Source organism: Helianthus annuus, chromosome 10 (genome assembly GCF_002127325.2).
Source record: "Helianthus annuus cultivar XRQ/B chromosome 10, HanXRQr2.0-SUNRISE, whole genome shotgun sequence".
Classification (NCBI taxonomy): Eukaryota; Viridiplantae; Streptophyta; class Magnoliopsida; order Asterales; family Asteraceae; genus Helianthus; species Helianthus annuus.
In genome coordinates, this window is record NC_035442.2 from 81,094,435 (window position 1) to 81,113,442 (window position 19,008).

Genomic DNA, 19,008 nt, shown 5'->3' on the forward strand with positions numbered 1-19,008 from the left:
AATTAGGAGGTGCCCTTTTAAGGGTTAATCACCTACATTAATATGGTTTCATAACCACTTTCGTTTCGGTCAGTGACTGGACCATTTGAGATTAAAACGAAAGTCAAATATAAATTACGACAAGTTTGACTTTTCGGTAATTAAGCTAATTAAAACGACTAAGCAAGTAATTAAACTCTTACTAATGGTCCTTGCTATCTTTTCTACACTTGGTATTCTTCTCCTACTGATTGCAAGCTCCAGGTGAGAGTTCTTGAAAGTTTGCAAGTGAAGTGCATATGAACATAAGACTAGAGCCTCTTATATAGCAATTCCCAAGTGTTTGGATCACTTCCAGCTGTTATGGGACATCCTAGGATCACTCCAGGTGTCCTAGTAGATTTATAAAATCGTTTAAGAGCCCATGGGATCGATACAATCGAGTTTGAGGCGGTGCAAAGCTGAAACCCGCACCTGTCATGATCTTTCTGAGCTGGGGACTTTTACGCGGCCCGCGTAAGTGTTCTTCAAGGCTTACGCGGCCCGCCTGGAACCGGGTTTCAGGTTAAACAAGTTTTAAACTTGTCCAATTCAGCCCCTGGCCATTTAAAACCTCATTTAACCTTATTGTTGACATGTAAGGCCCTTGTAGTTAGTTTGTTGAGGCTCAAGGATGTATAAACAAACTTCGTTAGATTCGGTTTCGTTAAATATCACTATAAATGCAAGTTTCTTCAAGTTGACACTTATAGCCCAAAGTCTTGAAAACTTGCTTAACGATCTCGAAACCACGTGAAATTTTTATCACTTATTCTTGAGAGTATATTTGAATATTTCGAAGCCTCGGATTCGTTAAAAGGACACCCAGAGGTCAGAATTAACATGTTGACACATTTAACCCTTGTAGTTTTATAATCTTCTGATTATTTTCACAAATGGCTTCTTATATCCAATTTATGATTCGTTTAAGAATATATTCTTCACGTATGGTCATTCAGAGGCAAAAGTATGGCATGTTGACACTTTTAGTCCCTTCGCATACATATTTTCACTGTTTGTCAACTTTAGTCCTTCAAACTCAATCTTTCATATATTTAGAGTTTAGGACACGTGTCTATATATAATTGGACACGTTTTTACGTGGTGTTACATCTGCCCTTAAAAGAAATCTAGACCCCGAGATTTATTGGAATAAGTGAGGGTACTTCTGTTTCATAATGGACTCGACTTCCCACGTGTATTCGGGACCTCTACGGGCATCCCATTTGACTTTTACTATAGGTACATGCTTTCTTCGGAGCTTTTTAACCTGACGATCCTCAATCGATATGGGTCTTTCAACAAACCTCAGTCTTTCATCAATCTGTACATCTTTATGAGACATAGCCAGCGATTCATCAGCTAGGCATTTCTTGAGATTACAAATGTGGAACACATTATGAATTCCACGCATCTCCTCAGGCAAGTTTAGCTTATAAGCTACACTGCTGACACATTCAATAATCTCGAATGGTCCAATATACCTAGGGCTTAGCTTGCCCTTTTTAACAAAACGCACCACCTTTCCAGGGTGATACTTTCAGTAAGACTTTATCGCCAACCTCAAACTTTAGAGGTTTTCGCCTCTTATCAGCATAACTTTTCTGCCTATCCCTGGTAGCTTTCAGGCGATCACGAATCTGGACAATCTTGTCCGTCGTTTCAAGGACTATATCAGGTCCTGATAACTGAGCCTCTCCTACTTCTGCCCAACAGACAGGCGCTCTGCATTTCCTACCATATAATGCCTCAAAAGGCGCAGCTTGAATGCTTGTATGGTAGCTATTGTTATAGGAGAACTCGATCAAGTGTAGGTGGTCATCCCAACTACCACCTAAATCAATAACACATGCACGAAGCATGTCTTCCAAAGTTTGAATTGTACGCTCACTCTGTCCATCAGTCTGAGGATGGTAAGCAGTACTAAAATTCAAACGTGTGCCCAAAGATTGTTGGAAACTTTTCCAAAAATGGGAGGTGTATCTAGTATCTCTATTAGAGATAATAGACACCGGTATGCCATGAAGAGATACAATCTTATCTACGTACAATTAGGCTAACTTGTTGGAGCTATGAGTCTCCTTGATGGGTAAGAAATGTGCTGACTTAGTCAGTCTATCAACTATAACCCATATGGTATCATTTCCATGCTTTGTTTTAGGTAACAATCCATGGTTACCATCTCCCACTTCCATGTGGGAAGTTCTGGCTGTTGTAACAGACTTGATGACTTTTGATGTTCAGCTTCAATCTGAGAACATGTCAGGTATTTAGCTACATGTGTGGCAATAGACTTCTTCAAACCTATCCACCAATAATTAGCCTTCAAATCCTGATACATTTTGTCACCTCCAAGGTGAACTGAATATTTGGAGTTGTGTGCTTCTTGGAGAATTACATCTCGAAGTCCTCCATGAATAGGAACCCAAATCCTTCCATTCAGTCTAAGGATTCCATCCTCACCGGGTGCTAACTGTTCAACAGTTACACCTAAACTTTCATTTGGAAGGTTAACTTCCAAAACAACATTTTTATGTGCAGCTAATAGCCTTTCATTCAGACTATTCTTTAACTCAATGCTCTTGGAATTGATCCTGATTGGTTTAACTCTTTCCTTTCGGCTTAGAGCATCAGCGACCACATTCGCTTTACCTGGATGGTAGTGTATCTCACAATCATAGTCATTTAGAGTCTCCATCCAACGACGCTGTCTCATATTGAGCTCTTTTTGATTGAACATGTCACACCCCGATATTTCCATGTATTACCGATGGGCCCGGTGGGGAGTATCGTGACATAGTTGATATCATCATAGTCAAACAACACAATTTAATGCACAGCGGAAGCAAAAGATGAATCACATTACAAACCGAATAAAAAGTAATATCAAAGTATTACAAACGGACTGTAAAGGATCCACAGCCGGATCAAAAGATAAAAAGATCATTGTTCAAGAGACTTTAACATCTTAAGCTTGCAAGACTCTTTAGTGATGCTAGGAGTAGCCAGCCTATTCCGTATAGTACCTGCACTTAGCCTTTTTGGGAAAATACGTCAGTTTACACTGGTAAATAAAAAACCGATTCATTTTGAAAAGAGTTTAAGAAAACTGATTTGAATGCACATGGCACAAAAGTTCTTTTATAACTTAGGACAATTATTTAGAAATAATCTTGTATACAATTTTACTTATTTGTCGTCCGTCAGGGTCGGTTAGAAGAGCCGGACAAGATTAACTGACACGCCACAGGTATAATGCCCACAAGGTCAGTTCCTTAAAGTGGGTTACCAGTTTTTACATATGCAGCTGTCAGGTGTATGCCTACACCCCGTGCTTAAGTCGTGGCCATTTCAATGAATGATGCCAAGGATATCCGGGACATGGTCATTAACCCCCCAAGGGCCATATACCAAATAAAACAGATTAAAAAGGGTTATGTAAATATATTAATCACAATCCGATTTAAACAACTACATACCCGACCAAGTGGTATTATTATAATACCGTATCCCAAGCCCGTATAGGGAAAATAAGTTAAAAGTATTTACCTGAGCAAGTATATATCACAAAGAGTGCAAGTAGCTTTTACTGGGCTCTTAATCTGGAACGAAGGTTTTAATAACCTATTAGATTCCTAACGGGTCTTAATTAAGCCTAAACTTAGACCGGTTAATTTTAAAGGAAGATACGGTTCAAAACGCACGATTAAGTGAAGACCGGATTAGAATGTGGTTTAGACCCGACAAGTTTGTATACTTGTTTAATATGGGTAAACTAAACACATTCTGGATTTTGAGACAAAAATGATAAGGTTTGACCCGTTTCGGTTAATTTATGCAAACTAGTTACATAAACCGCACCGAACGCGAAAAGTGTGTAACGGGTAACCAAATGAGTCATGAACAGGTTTCCTAAGTTAATATGCCTTAAATAAGTTGTGATATCAGTAGGATACCTTCCATTATGCCCAAAATGGATTTAAACTCAAATTATGCCCCGTAGGGGTATTATAGTCATTTTAAAGCTTATAAAAGAGTTTAAATATAAATCTGAGTTTCAGGTCTGATATAATCAGTAAAAATATGTATTTTTATAAGTCATAACAGTAGGGTATTGCATATATGTGAAATTTATCTTTTATAACCAAACTATGCACCGTAGGGGCATTTTGGTAATTTCACATAGGCTTTAAAGGTCAAAATTTACATTCTGAGTTCAAAACTTTTGTTTACTGTTTAAATTATGAAAATTTACTTAAAACATCAGTAGGTATTAAGTTTTATATATTTAAAATAGTTTTAACCCATACTATGCGTTTAAAACGCGTAAAAAGGTGGTTTTAAGCGATTTCCGGGTTTAATACGAAAAGCTGATATTTTTATCATTCCAGAAGGCTTAAAATATTTTATTTATCATATAAAATCAGTAGCAAAAGGTTTGGTATTAAAATGTTATGTAAAACTCATTTTATGCATGAAAAGGGTAAAACCGACAATTACCGAATCAAAGCTATAACCCTATGTTATTGTGATAACTCGAATTTCCAGGATTCCTATTTCGCATTTGTTGCACGTTCATTGTTTGTTTAGTTGATTATTTGCACAATTAATTGCTATGGAATTGTATACGCTTTGATGCAATGAATTGTATTGTGTGATTGTGCATGGTTGTTTGTTAAATATTGAAAGACTTGACAAAGATATGAACTTGGTGGTGAAACTGTGAAACTGTTATGAGATGGTGTGCTATTGTAAAATCTAATAATTAAGGGTGTGTAGAGTTATTAGTGAAACTTATATGATACTTAACCCTAATTCTTCACTAAACCCCACACAAGAAACAAGGCACGTACTTTCATTCTTTGGTTTTCTCTGGCAATCATCACATCATCATTGGCAACCTATTCATCACTTTCGATTCTACATTTTCTTTAGAATCGACACAAGGTAAATGCTTATTGTTTAATTGATTGTTGATTGTATCAATTCTTGATTATGCGTTCATGAAAACCCTAGTTTTCATATGATGTTCTGTAATTGTTAATGTGATCCTGATTATTGAGAATTTGATGAATGGTTAGTGGTATGACGATAAGATTGTTCACCTAATGATTGCTTGTAATCATCGATGTATTGTTTATGAATTCTGCATATATGTAATTAGGGTTTCACGATCGTATGAGAACATAAAATGTAAATGATACAATCTCTAGGAAGTGAACGTTCGTATGTTTGTTTATTTGTCAGAGTTTTAAGCATAAACTTTGTTCCGACTTTTGGCTTTAAAACAAGTGATGACCGAGTTCTTTATCACAAGTATGGTCCGATGTTTATTCACATAACATGCTGTCCGATCTTTACAAGTTTAAGGGGGTCCGAGTTTCTTAATGGATACCCCTTTGGTCCGACATTTAAACCCTAGCAAAGGGGGTCCGAGTTTTAAGTGATTGGTCCGGCCTTTTTGTCAATTTAAACCCTAGTCCGACTTATTTACATGCCACACTTAGTCCGAGTTTGTTTTACATCTTGCTGGTCCGAGTTTTTGAATATATAAGATGGGTTGTCCGAATTTTTCAAGGGGCAGGTGGTCCGAGTTCTTTAAGGGGGGGTGATGTCCGATCTTTGTGACCCTTTACCTGGTCCGAGTTTCTTGGCCAAATCCTTTTGTCCGACTTTTTACCCCCCATACCCCCTAGTCCGAATTTCATGTGTGGAAGTTATGTTGTCCAAGTTTTGAAACCCTCATGTGCTATCCGACTTTTAAACAGGGGAACCCCCCCCCCCCCCCCACACACTTGTCTGAGTTTTGGAATGGCAAGGCCCTGTCTGATGTTGTGTGATGTTAAATTTGAAACAATGAACTGCATGATTGATGATGATTAATCTGTTAAGCTGTGTATGACACTTTGTTAAATCCTTGACTTCGTTAAACTTGTGAAGTTTAATAACGCTGCTAATGTACTGAGTAACTTAACAGTGACAATTAGATTAACATCCATGTTAGACTGAGATGTGAAAGCAAAGGCCTGACGCATGAATTATGTGAATACGATGAACTGATTACATGAAGTAGGATTCTATATGTGTATAATCGTATGATACTGAATGCAACTGTATGATTCCACATGCGTGAACATTCTATGAGATATCATCATGTACACAATAAACACACAAGACACAGTTGCTTGAATGTCAATGATTTGCAAACCCTAATTTGATGCAAACACTTACATCGTATCATGTGCAACATATCCTAGGTCGTGTGTAACGGACTTAGACATTTGATAAACCCTAGAGCATAGCATACCGAGCAAACCAAGGTGAGTTCACACTCTTACTAAGGCATGGGATTCCCAGGGCACGGGAATTGGGATTGAAGGATTGAGATTGAATAGAACTGTATTTACACTGTTACTAGACTACCATACCAATGTCCTCGGTTGTGCAGGACACATACATAAGCTATTCACTGTCCTCGGTTGTGCAGGACACATACTTCTGCTACTCACTGTCCTCGGTTGTGCAGGACACATACTTATGCTACTCACTGTCCTCGGTTGTGCAGGACACATACTTATGCTATTCGCTGTCCTCGGTTGTGCAGGACACATACTTACAATCTACGTAGACTTATACTTACTACTATCCTCGGTTGTGAAGGATACTCACGTAAAACCTACGTGTACTTATACTTACTACTATCCTCGGTTGTGAAGGATACTCACGTAAAACCTTCGTGTATTTATACTTACTACTATCCTCGGTTGTGAAGGATACTTATGGTTACGAATAGTCTAGTGGTTATACAACATGGGAAGCCCCCACCAATAGAACGTACTATCGGCCCAGTAGAGCCACATGTTACAAACGAACTTACTATTACGCATTTACTTTCTGTGAACTCGCTCAACTAGTTGTTGATCCTCTGTTACATGCCTTGCAGGTCATTAGATACATGGAGCTTGCACAGGGAGGAGCTGGTCGTTGTGGGCTTGGATCGTGATTGTCTTGTTAAACACTTACGACATTTGATACTTTATTGTGATGGGTTTTAATTATACGCTTCCGCTAAACAACGATAACTTTCTTATGTTTTGGAACACCTTTCATATGGATTTGGTTTGGTTTAATGACAATTACTTTTACCATATATATTGTTCTATATGATTGGTTGCTTGATCCTGGTCAGTCACGCTCCCAAGCGGTGATACTCCGCAGGTGGATTTTGGGGGTGTGACAGATTGGTATCAGAGCCATTGGTTATAGAGAACTTGGTTTTAATATGGGAAAACGTTTTTATTAAAACCAGACTATAACCAGAACAGTGCTCTTAACGATCCACAACGACGCTTCGCTCCACGTGCAAGACTCAACATCCTAGGTAATAAGGTTTATGTTTATTGCCTACTTGCTAGAATTACATAGAACTTTGCTTGTGGTATGCTTAGATTACATTGCTCACTATTTGTTATTGCTTGAGAACACCTGTGTGCTTACACTCTTCTGTCATCGCACTATTCGCGAACATCTCTCACTCATGTTCTCCTTGATATCAAGATCATGGGTGGACGCGTTAACCTAACTCAAGCTCAGTTGGCGGCTTCCATCACTGAACAAGTTACCGCAACACTCGCAGCTGCCCAGGCAGGAGGTGTAACCTGCCATCACCACTTACTCTAGGATCTTTAGATCCCACTCGTGCTCAAGTATGTTTACTCTTACGCACACGACAGGTCAACACGCTCAGCCACCTGTCTACACATTCAAGAACTTCATGGACTGTCGATCAAGCACGTTCAGTGGCACGGAAGGAGCAGTGGGACTACTCCATTGGTTTGGGAAGCTCGAGTCAGTATTCGAGATGTGTGAATGCCCTGAGGCTCGCAGGGTCAAGTACGCCACTGGTACCTTGGAAGAAATCGCGCTAACCTGATGGAACGCGCAAGTACGGATACTAGGGTTGGCAGCTGCTAACGCCACCCCCTGGAACGAATTCAAAGAACGCATTAAAAGGGAATACTGCACGCGTGATGGCATTCACAAGTTGGGAGTGGAGCTTCACCATTTGAAATGGCGGGGTCAGAAATTGAAGCTTATACGAAACGGTCGAACGAACTGGCCATCTTGTGTCCAACCATGGTGGACCCTCCAAGCAAGCGTATCGAATTGTACCTCAAGGGTCTAGCCTTAGAGATACAGAGCCATGCTACATCGGCTAACCTCGACAATATCCAAGACATTCAGCGTCTTGCTCATCGCCTCACGGATCGGGCAGTGGAACAGAACAGGCTGCCTAGTTGTATCAGCGCTATTACTACCGCTACCACTTCTGCTACTCCCGCTACTCCTAGTGACAACAAGCAGAAATGGGATGGGTATTCCAGCAAGGGTTCCACTACCATTCAGTCTCAAGCACAGCAGCAGCACAAGAATAGTGATCACAAGAGCCTGAGTCAGCCAACTTCTGGTGGTCAGGGGCAGGGTGGATATCGGGGAATTCACCCAATGTGTAACAAATGCAACAGACACCACGGTGGTTAGTTCAACGAGGGACGTTGCCAGAGGTGCCTCAAGATGGGCCATGAAGCTAAGGATTCAGGAGCCCACGTCCTGCAAATCAGAATCGTCAGCAGCAACAGCAAGCAGAAATCCTATGCAATGAAAAGATTGTTCGCATTCCTCGTTCTGGCCAAGAACCTCTCGAAGCTCAAGGCGACGAGAGTGGTGCTGTGGTTGGCATCACCTCTTTCTTGAAGGCTCAGAAATGTTTACGGAAAGAGTCACACCGCAGTTTTGGCTCTCGTTACTGACGTATCAACGAAAGAAAAGAAGTTGGAAGACCATCCGATTGTACGCGACTTTCCTCAGGTGTTTCCTGAAGATTTACCTGGTCTACCGCCTCATCGTCAGGTCGAATTTCAAATCGAGCTCGCTCCAGGAGCAGCACCCATAGCTCGAGCACCATGTCGTTTAGCTCCAACCGAACTGGAAGAACTGTCGAAGCAGCTACAAGAGCTCTGGGAAAAGGGCTTTATTCGTCCAAGCTCTTCGCCTTGGGGAGCTCCAGTATTATTCGTGAAAAAGAAGGATGGCACTTTCAGGATGTGCATAGACTACCGCGAGCTGAACAAGGTCACAGTGAGGAACCGTTATCCTCTTCCACGCATTGACGACTTATTCGACCAGTTGCAAGGGTCGAGCTACTACTCCAAGATTGATCTAAGGTCTGGTTATCATCAGCTGAGAGTCCGGGATGAGGACGTCTCCAAGACAGCATTCAGAACTCGCTACGGTCACTACGAGTTTCTAGTCATGCCATTTGGGCTTACGAACGCGCCTGCAGTTTTCATGGACCTTATGAGCAGGGTGTGCAAACCCTATCTTGACAAGTTCGTCATCGTTTTCATCGACGACATTCTGATCTACTCCAAGAGTCAGGAGGAGCACGAACAACACTTACGTCTTATCTTGGAACTACTTCAAAAGGAACAACTGTACGCCAAGTTTTCAAAATGCGACTTCTGGCTTCATGAAGTCCACTTCTTAGGCCATGTGGTGATCAGGGATGGGATCCATGTCGATCCATCCAAGGTAGATTCGATCAGGAACTGGCCTGCACCGCGTGCACCAACGGAAATACGCCAATTCTTGGGTTTGGCAGGGTATTACAGACGATTCATCAAGGACTTTTCGAAGATCGCACAGCCACTTACACTACTGACACAGAAGGGTGTCACCTACCGTTGGGGAGATCCCCAGGAAACCGCTTTCCAGTACCTAAAGGATAGGCTTTGCAGCACACCTATTCTCTCATTGCCAGAGGGCACGGACGATTTTGTAGTATACTGTGATGCATCCATCCAGGGTTTTGGATGTGTGTTAATGCAGCGCGACAAGGTCAATGCTTATGCTTCGCGCCAACTCAAGGTTCACGAACGGAATTACACGACGCACGATTTAGAGCTGGGAGCTGTTGTTTTCGCGCTTAAGATATGGCGACACTACCTGTACGGTACCAAGTGCCCTATTTACACCGATCACAGGGGTCTCGAGCATATCTTCAGATAGAAGGAATTGAACATGCGCCAACGTCGATGGGTTGAACTACTAAACGACTATAAATGCGCCATCAAGTACCATCCAGGCAAAGCCAATGTTGTGGCTGATGCCCTCAGCCGGAAAGACACTCTACCGAGACGCGTACGAGCCTTGCAGCTCACTATTCAGTCCAGTCTTCCTGCACAGATACGCACCGCTCAGATAGAAGCACTGTAACCCGAAAACGTCAAGGCTGAAGCCTTACGCGGCTCAAGGCAACGAATGGAACAAAAGGAAGACGGCGCCTACTATGTAACGGGGCGTATTTGGGTCCCACTATATGGCGGATTACGGGAACTTGTGATGGATGAAGCGCACAAGTCTCGCTACTCGGTACATCCAGGGTCGGATAAAATGTACCACGACATTAGAACTACATATTGGTGGCCTAGCATGAAGGCCCACATTGAAAATTACGTCGGCAAATGTTTGACTTGTGCGAGAGTCAAGACAGAGTACCAGGAACTCTCAGGCCTACTTCAGCAACCCAAGATACCACAATGGAAATGGGAAGAAATTTCCATGGATTTCGTTACAGGCCTACCTAGATCCCAGCGTGGGAACGATACTATTTGGGTGATCGTGGATCGACTCACCAAGTCTGCTCACTTCCTAGCAATCAAAGAAACAGACAAGTTTTCCACACTAACAGACCTATACGTAAAGGAAATAGTCTCGAGGCACGGGGTGCCCACATCTATCATTTCGGATCGCGATGCACAATTCACGTCAGAACTATGGCAAGCAATGCACAAAGCTTTTGGCTCTCGGTTAGACATGAGCACAGCTTATCACCCTCAGACGGATGGGCAGTCTGAGCGCACGATCCAAACCCTAGAAGACATGCTTCGGGCATGTGTTATTGATTTCGGCAACAGCTGGGAAAAACACCTCCCTTTAGTGGAGTTTTCGTACAATAACAGTTACCACACCAGCATACAAGCCACTCCATTCGAGGCATTGTACGGACGTAAATGCCGGTCACCTCTCGGTTGGGCAGAGGTGGGCGATAGTCAGATTACAGGTCCAGAAATGGTAGTTGACGCTACTGAACGAATAGCACAAATACGACAACGCGTGGCGGCAGCTCGTGACCGTCAGAAAAGACTACGCGGATAAGCGTAGGAAGCCATTGGAATTTCAGGTCGGGGACCGGGTTTTACTTAAAGTCTCACCCTGAAGGGTGTGGTTCGTTTTGGCAAACGGGGCAAACTCAATCCACGGTATGTTGGACCGTTCGAAATCACTGAAAGAATAGGCAAGGTAGCCTACAGACTAAACCTACCAGCCGAACTCGGTGCAGTTCACAACGTATTCCATGTGTCGAATCTGATGAAGTGTCTGTCAGATGAGACCCTCATAGTTCCTTTCAAGGAACTCACTATCGACGAGCGGTTGCAGTTCGTCGAGGAACCTGTAGAAATCACGGACCGGGATGTTAAGGTCCTCAAACACAAGAGAATCCCTCTTGTCCGAGTTCGTTGGAACTCCAAACGTGGCCCAGAGTACACCTGGGAACGCGAAGACCAGATGACAGAAAAGTACCCCCAGTTATTCGAAACCAATGCAACCACTACTGAGGCTGAAGCTACTACTACTGAATTTCGGGACGAAATTCCAAATCAATGGGGGGATAATGTGACACCCCAGGAAAATCAGTAAACGATATAACTTACCTAGCTTCCTCAGTAACCGCATGCTAAATTTCGGGACGAAATTTCTTTTAAGTTGGGGATAATGTGACAACTCGAATTTCCAAGATTCCTATTTCGCATTTATTGCACGTTCATTGTTTGTTTAGTTGATTATTTGCACAATTAATTGCTATGGAATTGTATACGCTTTGATGCAATGAATTGTATTGTGTGATTGTGCATGGTTGTTTGTTAAATATTGAAAGACTTGACAAAGATATGAACTTGGTGGTGAAACTGTGAAACTGTTATGAGATGGTGTGCTATTGTAAAATGTAATAATTAAGGGTGTGTAGAGTTATTAGTGAAACTTATATGATACTTAACCCTAATTCTTCACTAAACCCCACACAAGAAACAAGGCACGTACTTTCATTCTTTGGTTTTCTCTGGCAATCATCACATCATCATTGGCAACCTATTCATCACTTTCGATTCTACATTTTCTTTAGAATCGACACAAGGTAAATGCTTATTGTTTAATTGATTGTTGATTGTATCAATTCTTGATTATGCGTTCATGAAAACCCTAGTTTTCATATGATGTTCTGTAATTGTTAATGTGATCCTGATTATTGAGAATTTGATGAATGGTTAGTGGTATGACGATAAGATTGTTCACCTAATGATTGCTTGTAATCATCGATGTATTGTTTATGAATTCTGCATATATGTAATTAGGGTTTCACGATCGTATGAGAACATAAAATGTAACTGATACAATCTCTAGGAAGTGAACGTTCGTATGTTTGTTTATTTGTCAGAGTTTTAAGCATAAACTTTGTTCCGACTTTTGGCTTTAAAACAAGTGATGACCGAGTTCTTTATCACAAGTATGGTCCGATGTTTATTCACATAACATGCTGTCCGATCTTTACAAGTTTAAGGGGGTCCGAGTTTCTTAATGGATACCCCTTTGGTCCAACATTTAAACCCTAGCAAAGGGGGTCCGAGTTTTAAGTGATTGGTCCGACCTTTTTGTCAATTGAAACCCTAGTCCGACTTATTTACATGCCACACTTAGTCCGAGTTTGTTTTACATCTTGCTGGTCCGAGTTTTTGAATATATAAGATGGGTTGTCCGAATTTTTCAAGGGGCAGGTGGTCCGAGTTCTTTAAGGGGGGGGGGGGTGATGTCCGATCTTTGTGACCCTTTACCTGGTCCGAGTTTCTTGGCCAAATCCTTTTGTCCGACTTTTTACCCCCATACCCCCTAGTCCGAATTTCATGTGTGGAAGTTATGTTGTCCAAGTTTTGAAACCCTCATGTGCTATCCGACTTTTAAACAGGGGAAACCCCCCCCCCACACACTTGTCTGAGTTTTGGAATGGCAAGGCCCTGTCTGATGTTGTGTGATGTTAAATTTGAAACAATGAACTGCATGATTGATGATGATTAATCTGTTAAGCTGTGTATGATACTTTGTTAAATCCTTGACTTCGTTAAACTTGTGAAGTTTAATAACGCTGCTAATGTACTGAGTAACTTAACAGTGACAATTAGATTAACATCCATGTTAGACTGAGATGTGAAAGCAAAGGCGTGACGCATGAATTATGTGAATACGATGAACTGATTACATGATGTAGGATTCTATATGTGTATAATCGTATGGTACTGAATGCAACTGTATGATTCCACATGCGTAAACATTCTATGAGATATCATCATGTACACAATAAACACACAAGACACAGCTGCTTGAATGTCAATGATTTGCAAACCCTAATTTGATGCAAACACTTACATCGTATCATGTGCAACATATCCTAGGTCGTGTGTAACGGACTTAGACATTTGATAAACCCTAGAGCATAGCATACCGAGCAAACCAAGGTGAGTTCACACTCTTACTAAGGCATGGGATTCCCAGGGCACGAGAATTGGGATTGAAGGATTGAGATTGAATAGAACTGTATTTACACTATTACTAGACTACCATACCAATGTCCTCGGTTGTGCAGGACACATACATAAGCTATTCACTGTCCTCGGTTGTGCAGGACACATACTTCTGCTACTCACTGTCCTCGGTTGTGCAGGACACATACTTATGCTACTCACTGTCCTCGGTTGTGCAGGACACATACTTATGCTATTCGCTGTCCTCGGTTGTGCAGGACACATACTTACAATCTACGTAGACTTATACTTACTACTATCCTCGGTTGTGAAGGATACTCACGTAAAACCTACGTGTACTTATACTTACTACTATCCTCGGTTGTGAAGGATACTCACGTAAAACCTACGTGTATTTATACTTACTGCTATCCTCGGTTGTGAAGGATACTTATGGTTACGAATAGTCTAGTGGTTATACAACATGGGAAGCCCCCACCAATAGAACGTACTATCGGCCCAGTAGAGCCACATGTTACAAACGAACTTACTATTACACATTTACTTTCTGTGAACTCGCTCAACTAGTTGTTGATCCTCTGTTACATGCCTTGCAGGTCGTTAGATACATGGAGTTTGCACAGGGAGGAGCTGGTCGTTGTGGGCTTGGATCATGATTGTCTTGTTAAACACTTACGACATTTGATACTTTATTGTGATGGGTTTTAATTATACGCTTTCGCTAAACAACGATAACTTTCTTATGTTTTGGAACACCTTTCATATGGATTTGGTTTGGTTTAATGACAATTACTTTTACTATATATATTGTTCTATATGATTGGTGGCTTGATTCTGGTCAGTCACGCTCCCAAGCGGTGATACTCCGCAGGTGGATTTTGGGGGTGTGACAGTTATGCTCAACCTAAAAATAAATAAAAATCTTAAAAAATCCCAAAATATTATTTTACATCAGTAGGTAAAAAGTTTGGTATCAAAAATTGGGTTTAGATAGGCTTTATGCTAATTACGTCATTTAATTAATAAAAAGCTTTCTAATTACGCTATTGAGCATAACTCCTAATCTAGACCTCAAACTGATGTGAAAATTTAGGGACATGTTTATAATTCAGTAACAAAGGTTATTGTCTTTTCACATTTTCAAAATTCTTGTCTTAAGGTCAAAAGGGCATATTGGTCAACATTTAGGCATATAACGGAAACATGCATATGAATCGGATAACTAAGGAACCAAGTTGTATAATCACAGAGGGTTATACTAGCATGTAACCTGTTCCTAATAAAGCTCTAAGGCATTTCTAAAATATGCTACATTGGGTCAGAACTGAAAGTCAAAGCAAAAGTCTACTTTTGCGACTTTCGGTTCCGAACCGAGCTTAAACTGAAAATTGTCGGGTTGAACATGCTTAGACATGTTCTTACATTAATTACCAAGTTATATGAATGATAAAATAGGTTGCATGGTTTCTACATTGTTAATTATGTGTTTATTTGAAAATTTGCTTTCTGTTGACTTTTTATGATCAAGTTTGACCCGACAATTGACCTAGTTAGAGTGGGAATCAGAGAGTGCCCTTTTAAGGGTTTATTATCCACATAATTACCAACTCAAAGCTACTCTTAATTCAAGAATTGACTGGACCATTAGTGATTAATCACTAAGTCAAACCTTAATTACGATGGGTTTGACTTTAGGCCATTAAACTAATAAAACTGAATTAAGAGAGGTTAAGGACACTTACTGAAGTCCTATGTACGACTAATGATCCTTAGGAAGTGGTCTTGAGCTCCAGGAGTCTCCAGAATTTGAGTTATGAAAGTTTTCAAGTGAGTGCCCAAATGTTGCAACCAAGTGCTCTTTATATATACAATATAACATCTCATAATAATGGCTTTTCTCTGGTCCCTTAGGCGAGTTTGGCGACTACTCAAGAAACCCTAGTTTTGCTTCGTTCGTTCCTACTGATCTTCTTCTTGATTGATTTCGGTTAGCAAGTGGGGTGTTGTCGTTCCTTCTGAGTAAGGATACTAGACTTCACCGTGTTTTCTAATCGTTTGACGTCGGGTTTAAGGTTATTTTTTTCTTTCGTTTTTTCTGCTAGGGTTTGTCGCCGGATCGTTTGGTTCTTGTTATTTCTCTTTCTTTTTTGCACGTTGCATGGTTCTAGATCTTGTTTGTCATGGATTCTAAGCAGTTCAAGCAATCGGATATGGATGCTAGACTTGTTAAACCGCCGGATATATTGAGCGCCTCGTTAAAACCTAATAAGGGTTTTCAGGTGGCTAATGAAAACGCTGATGCAACTCCGGGTTCAACGCCAGGCACTGCTCCGATACGTGGAATTGGATTACGGGTCACAAACATTGAAGGTAATACATTGCTGCCAAGGAGGGGATTATATTCCACGAATAATCCATCGATCCTTGATGGGTTGGAGGCAATATCTTTACCTGTGGAGAATATGTTTGCTGCTGGAGGATCGTCGTCGAGGGCTGCTACGGGTCAACCTGATACTGTGCATGATGAGCCTTTTTGGGATACTTATAAGGCAGAAGAACCAGTCTCGTATGCTGAAAAAGTGCAGTCAAATCGGAGGAAAACAGAGGTAAATTTCAGACTTATGGAACCAGTTGAGACAAGGGAGGGTGCGGACATTGTTATTCCTAAAGAAGTTGTCAAGCAGGTTCAAGATAAGTTTGAGAACGTGTTATATGGTTACTTTCTTGGAAATAGATTACCGTTTCCAGTAGTTGAATATTATGCTAAGAATGTCTGGGCCAAGTATGGATTTGTTAAACTCATGATGAACTCAGATGGATTCTTTTTCTTTAAATTTGATTCTAAAGATGGTATGACGAAGGTGTTGGAAGGAGGGCCATGGCTTATTCGTAAAGTTCCTTTATTTTTGAATGTGTGGTCGCCTAAGGTTAGTCTAAAGAAAGATGGGATTAAAAATGTTCCAGTATGGGTTAAGTTGCACAACGTTCCAATTTCAGTGTACACGGGTGATGGTTTGAGTCTGCTAGCATCCAAACTAGGGGTTCCAAAAAGATTGGATTCTTACACTGCTGATATGTGTGTTGAGAATTGGGGTAGGAGTAGTTATGCGCGAGCCATGATTGAAGTCAGTGCGGATAAAGATCTTAAAGACCATATTATCCTAGCTATTCCAAAGATGGATGAGGAGGGGTATATAACTGAACGTGTAAAGGTTGAATATGAATGGAAACCCCTTCGGTGTGCGACATGTTGTTTATTTGGGCATGATGAGAATACGTGCAGTAAGGTGGATAGGGGTAAACTTAAACAGGTAGTCGTTGATGATGAAGGATTTGTTACGGATAGGAGGAGGGTAGCGAAGCGGTCATATCTGCAAAAGAAACAAAAACCCAAAGTGATTTATCGGCCCAAGCTGAATACGATTGGGGCAAGTACATCGGGCACAAAGGAGGATAAAATAGAAAATGCTGTGTCAACTTCTTCAGGCGCAAAAGGGTCGGGTACATTCAATGTAAAAATTTCGAATGCCTTTGATGTCCTTGATTCAGCAGAGGGGGATGGATATGAGAGTAGACCGGGTAATTCACATAACAAGGATAAAAAAGGTGGTGATACGGTGCATGAAATAGACGAGATTTTAGACGAGATTCCAACGGAGATGTCAAAATTTATGAGGAATGCGAATCAGGATACTCAAGCTGAGGGGGCAAGCACTCCCGGTCACATCGGTTTGAATGGATAGTATTATGTCCTGGAACATAAGGGGATTGAACCGTCCCCTGAAACAAAGTGAGGTTCGTGTTCTAGTAGCTGAAAATAATTTAAAAGTTTGTGCTATCTTAGAGTCTCATGTTGATGTTACGAAACTGGTTAAAGTTTGCAAAAATGTGTTTAGAAAATGGAATTGGACTTCAAATGGTGGTCAATGTAGTCGAGGCACTAGAATTATCTTGGGTTGGGATACGGATTCAGTAGATCTTATGGTCTTGGCTCAATCGGACCAAGTCATACATGTTCAATTGATTTTCAAGGCTAATGGGAAAGTTCTCTTTGGTTCGTTTGTGTATGCCGAAAATAAGTATCAGGAACGGAGGGCCCTATGGGATGATCTTTGTAAGCATAATAGTCTGTGTTATGATAAGCCCTGGTTCGTGATGGGGGATTTTAACACCACTCTTTATCATGAAGACTCGCTTTATGGGCCGTCGAAGCATACTATTAGTATGAGGGAGTTTAATGATTGTATCCAGAAGGTGGAGCTGCTTGATATCAAAGGCCACGGCCTTCACTATACTTGGACCCAAAAACCAAAAAATGGCATCGGACTCTTGAAAAAGATCGATCGAGTAATGGGTAATCTTAAGTTCCTCGAGAGTTTTCCAGACGCTTATGCCTTGTTCCAGCCGTATAGAGTGTCTGATCACTCTCCATGCATTTTAAAGACGAACAATAGTGTGGCTAAACGGGCTAAACCGTTCAAGTTTCCTAACTTTATTACCGCTAAACCTGAGTTTAGAAAGTATGTGGTTCAGGAATGGTCGAAGAGCATTGATGGTGTTCATATGTTTTCGGTTATGAAGAAACTAAGGAACCTTAAGCCGTATATGAGAAGAATTTTGTTTGATCAGGGGAATCTCCATACAAAGGTGACTGAGTTGAGGAAAAAATTGGACGACATCCAGATGATGATTGATAAAGACCCTCTTGATGCTAGTTTACGGCAAATGGAGGTTCAATGTCTTCATGAGTTTCAATCAGCGGCATATGATGAGGAGAGCTTTCTGAAACAAAAGTCTAAGGTGGAATGGTTATGTGCTGGTGATTCGAATACAAGTTTCTTTCATAATATGGTGAAAAGCAGGAATGCAAGATGTAAAATTCATAGTATTCTGGATGCTTCGGGTAATCGGTATAATGGAGATGGTGTTGTGAATGCGTTGGTTTCTCATTATTCTAATTTTTTGGGTGTGGAATACCCGGTTGAATCGGTAAGCTTGGAGGATGTCTTCACCAATGTTCTCTCGGCTAATGTTGCGGGTTATATGGTGCGTCAGGTTACCCGTGAGGAGGTTAAGCAGGCTATGTTTAGCATTAGTGAAAATAAAGCCCCAGGCCCTGATGGGTACACTTCAGCGTTTTTTAAGCATGCATGGGATATTGTGGGTGACGAGGTTACTAATGCGGTGTTGGATTTCTTTGATAATGGTCAACTGTTGAAACAAATAAATCATACGATTCTGGCATTGATTCCTAAGAAAGATACGGCGGATTCAGTTTTGGACTATCGTCCAATCTCTTGTTGCAATGTTCTGTACAAGTGCATAAGTAAGATTA